We start from the raw sequence: 4,487 nt of genomic DNA on the forward strand, positions 1-4,487 counted from the left end.
TCTTTTTAAAGCACACATATCTGTGTGTGTTTAGAATTAGATATGGAATTGGAATTAGAATGGAATAGGAAAGCACTGGGAACCTGCATTTGCATAGAGCCCCAGAGACAGAGGAGCCTGACAGTCCATAGGGTCACAAAGAGTAGACACAACTGAATGATTGAGCACAGTCACTCACACCAGATGGGTCTTCTGTCTGAACCACAGACTGACGGGAAAGGAATGGAACATCTCTTTAAGTACTAAATTCTCTTAACACCTTTCCCCCTGAAACAACCTTCTGCTCTCAGGACTGGCTTCATGAGTGGGACCTCCCAGGCTTAGAAGGGTCCCATCTTTGGTTTAATGCTCTTGTTATTGCTGTCTTTGAAATTCTTAAATTTTTGAACGAGGAGGCCCTGACTTTTCATTTTGCACTGGGCTTCACGAATTATGTAGTGGGTCCTGTCTACTTCACAGTTAAAAACTTCAGAAAGGATAGACTTGCCCAAGGCCACACAGCTAAGGAGTGGAAATGGGTTTGGAATCCTGAGGTGTCGGACCGCAAAGTTCTGCTATCCCATGACTTTGAGACTCAAAAGGAACGGACTTTGATAGTGGAGTTCTGATTTCAGCCACCTTGTCAGGTTTCAGGGTGAGGGAAAGGCCTTCCCCAGGCGTCTTATCTACACCAGGAAGGTTTTCATCAGTGCTACTACTCATAAGGGTAAGACCAATGTATAAACTCATTCAGCTTCAGGGTAGGAAAGATGCTGTGTAAGTCCAGGCTGGCAGCCCCTGGAGGGAGAGGGTAAAGAATGCTTCTCTTCCTCTCCCTCATTGTAGCTTTACTGCACAGAGGATGAGGCAAAGAGGTATAGGGGGCAGGATCTACAGCCAAACGTAAGGGGGGGCAGTCCAGAACCAGCTATGCCCTTACTAGATGAATAGCAGAAAGCATCACGTCTCTTGGACTGCAAGTCCCAGTTTTTTATCTGTAAAATGAAGTGATGCAAACACAACCAATATCCAAGTTTGTGGTGAGGGTCAGATGGCCAGATGGACTTCAAAATACTATGTCAAGGTCAGTACAAGCTCTATGAACATTTGTGACCCATAGGGTTGGTTGGGATGCACACAAGGAAATGGTCTGGCAAAAGAGAGGGACACCTGGGTCATGCTGAGGGTGGTCTCACCTCAGGGCAGGACCTTTGCTGTCCCTAAGGTGGAAGTGGAGTCCCAAGTGACCTGGGGTGGGAAAGAGGTGGGAGGAGTGGGTGCCACAGGGATTGGGACTCTGGTTGCTTCAGACTTTGCTGCTACAAAAGAAGGCAGAAGTACCAATAACAGTAATAATAATTACTGGGCTTCTCTGGTGGCTCAGATGATATAAGAATCTGCCTGCAATGCAGGACACCCGGGTTCGATCCCTGGGTCTGGAAGATCCCCTGGAGAAGGGCATGGCAGCCTGCTCCAGTATTCTTGCCTGAAAAATTTCCATGGACAGAGGAGCCTGGTGGGCTGCTGTCCATGGGGTCACACACCACTGAGCAACTAACATGCACACAATAATAAAAATAATAGTTAAAAAAAAATAAACAACCTACGATGGGGCAGGACAGCAGAGAGGCCTCACGAATGCAGAAAGAGGCTCTTCAGTTGAGATATAGGTGTTCGGGGTGCCAGCACAGGTTTTTGGTTGTTAGATAAGGACCCCACCATTTACCAAGATTGGTGATGACCCCAGTTTGTGTCAGAGCCAGGCATGGGCCATAGCAGTTTGAGAGTCAAGGAGAAGCAGAAACCAGGCCCCAGAGAAAGCAGTTTGTTAGACCTCAGAGGCAATGTTTTGTTTTGCTTTTATTTTTATTTTTTTTTGTTTTGCTTTTAAAGCAGCATTTTACTCCAAATCTTTGCTTGTGCTCAGAGACTATAGAGAGCCACGACTCTGGGGCTCCCTGGAACAAAAAGACTCTGAAGGCCTGAGGCTAAGCTAGGTAGAGAACAGGTGGAGGTGGAAGGTCAGAGTGGTTCCCAGTCTGCACAGCCAAGGTCAGGTCCCCCAGACCTCAAACCTGCCCTGTGAGCAGGTGGTGTGTGGAAAAGGGCCATATTCGCAAGCAGGTGCAAGGGGCAGCTTAAGGAGGCTGAGCAGGAGGGTACAGCCTGTGGGTGGAGGAGCCCACACAAATTAGGCTGAAGGTAAAAGAGATGTGAAAAGAGAAACACTAGCCTGATACTACGGGAAGTTTCACCAAGTTTCCCAAACTGGGGTCCGAGGGTCCTTGAACACCTACAGATGAATCTTGCGCATCCGCAGGTTCTCTATGAGGATATTTAAAATTTTGCAGTTTTATTTTGATTATGAGCTGAAAAGAAAAAAGTCAGTATAAGCATATTCTGGGTAATCTGGATTAGTGACCTCTGATCTTTTTTTTTTGGCATCCACTCACAGAAGGAATCCATTTTACTGGCGACCTGGTTTCCATACACTGATATTCACGATCGCATAAGTAGAGCTGACAGGCAGCCCATCCAGACCAGGGCAGCCGCAACAGCTGTGAAAATATGAAAAGACTCCAAGCCAACTGGTGGGCAGCTCTGAGCCTCTAGAGTGTCACCGCCCCCACCTCCCTGATAGTCGTGGTGCCTCCTCTGCGGTCCTCCTCAACCCCCTCACCAGCAGAGGTGAAGCCAACCGGGAGAGTGTAATAGCTTCCTGTCACTGCTGTAACAAATGACCACGCACTGGATGGGTTAAAATAGCAGAGCTTTATTCTCCTGCAGTCCTTGATGCCAGCAGTCAAACCAGAGTCCCTGGGTCAAAACCAAGATGTTTACAGGGTTGTGCTTCTATCTGGATCAGATCTCCCCCCGCCTTTCTCTTTTAAGAACTTTTAAGAACACAAGATTTTATGACTCTGCAAGTGTGGCCCACACAGATAATCCCAGCTAATCTATCCATCTCAAGGTCCTTAACTTAATCACTTCTGCAAAAGCCCCTTTTCCTTATAAAGTAACATTTACAGATTCCAGGGATTAGGACCTGATATCGTAGGGAGCCCTTATTGGGTAACTACAGTGCCTGCAGGGCCTTGCTCCAGAGATGCAGTATCTCTGTGGATTGCTCAATCCTGTGTGTGTGTGTGTGTGTTTGAAATAATTTTCTTTATACAATACTTATTCTGACATGGGTCTTCCCTGGTGGCTCAGCGGTTAAAGCGTCTGCCTGCAACGCGGGAGACCCAGGTTCAATCCCTGGGTTGGGAAGATCCCCTGGAGAAGGAAATGGCAACCCACTCCAGTATTCTTGCCTGGAGAATCCCATGGAGGGAGGAGACTGGTAGGCTACAGTCCACGGGTGTGCAAAGAGTCGGACACGACTGAGCTACTTCACTCACTTCACTATTCTGACATAATGTGATGTACTTTGATGTTTTTTCTTCTCTATCATTAAAAAAAATAGTTTTTAATCTAATTTAGTTATCTATCTTTCTTCCAGTTTTATTGACATGTAATTGACATACAGCGCTGTATAAGTTTAAGGTATACAGTGCAACAATTTGACTTACATGCATCATGATATGATTGCCCCAATAAGTTTAGTGAATATCCATCTCTTGTACAGACCTCAAATTAAAGAAACAGAAAAAAATTTTTCCCTCATGGTGAAAGTTCACACATGAGAGGATTTACCTTCTTTCATATATAATGTACAGCAATATTAATTATACTTATCATGTTGTACTTTATATTCCTAGTATTTATTTTATAACTGGGAGTTTGTATCTTTTGACAGCCTTCATACCCTCAAGAGCCTCCTGCCTTTAGTAACCACAAATCTGACCTTTTTTTCTTTGTGTTTGTTTGTTTGTTTTTGAAGTATAATTGACCTTCAACACTGTGTTAGTTTGTGTTACACAACATAGGGATTCAGTATTTCTATACATTTCAAAATGATCACCATGATAAATCTAGTTGTCATCTGTCACCATACAAAGATATTGCATAATTCTTCACTATATTCCTCATACTGTACATTTTATGTTCGTGACTCATTTGTTTTGTAACTGGAAGTTTATCCCTCTTCATCTCACTCACCTATCGCCCTCTTCCCCTCACCCCTGTCCCCTGGGGCAGCCACCTGCTGGTTCTCTGTATCTGGGAATCTGTGTCTGTTTGGTTGTGTTTGTTCCTTTGTTTCGTTTTCAGATTTCACGAATCAGTGAAATAATACAGTATTTGTCTTTCTCTGTCTGACATTTCATTTAGCGTTAATACCTTGTAGGTGCATTCATTTTGTCATTTATGGCTGAGTAATGTTCATATAAAATGCATCTTCTTTATCCACCCATCTCCTGATGGGTACTTAGGTTGCTTCTATATATTGACTATTGTAAGTAATGCTTCAGTGAGCATTGAGGTCCAAATATCTTTTTGACTTAGTGTTTTCATTTTCTTTGGATAAATACCCAAAAGTGGAATTGCAGGACTGTATTGTAGTTCTA

General features: G+C 44.2%; 1 non-coding gene across 1 annotated transcript; it reads left to right on the plus strand.

The window, feature by feature from the left end:
• The first annotated feature begins 3,177 nt into the window (after positions 1 to 3,177).
• On the plus strand, positions 3,178 to 3,249 carry TRNAC-GCA (transfer RNA cysteine (anticodon GCA)). Its single transcript has one exon. It is a non-coding gene; the product is annotated as a tRNA-Cys (tRNA).
• The last annotated feature ends 1,238 nt before the right edge of the window (positions 3,250 to 4,487 follow it).

The sequence above is a fragment of the Odocoileus virginianus genome, chromosome 21, assembly GCF_023699985.2.
Source record: "Odocoileus virginianus isolate 20LAN1187 ecotype Illinois chromosome 21, Ovbor_1.2, whole genome shotgun sequence".
Classification (NCBI taxonomy): domain Eukaryota; kingdom Metazoa; phylum Chordata; class Mammalia; order Artiodactyla; family Cervidae; genus Odocoileus; species Odocoileus virginianus.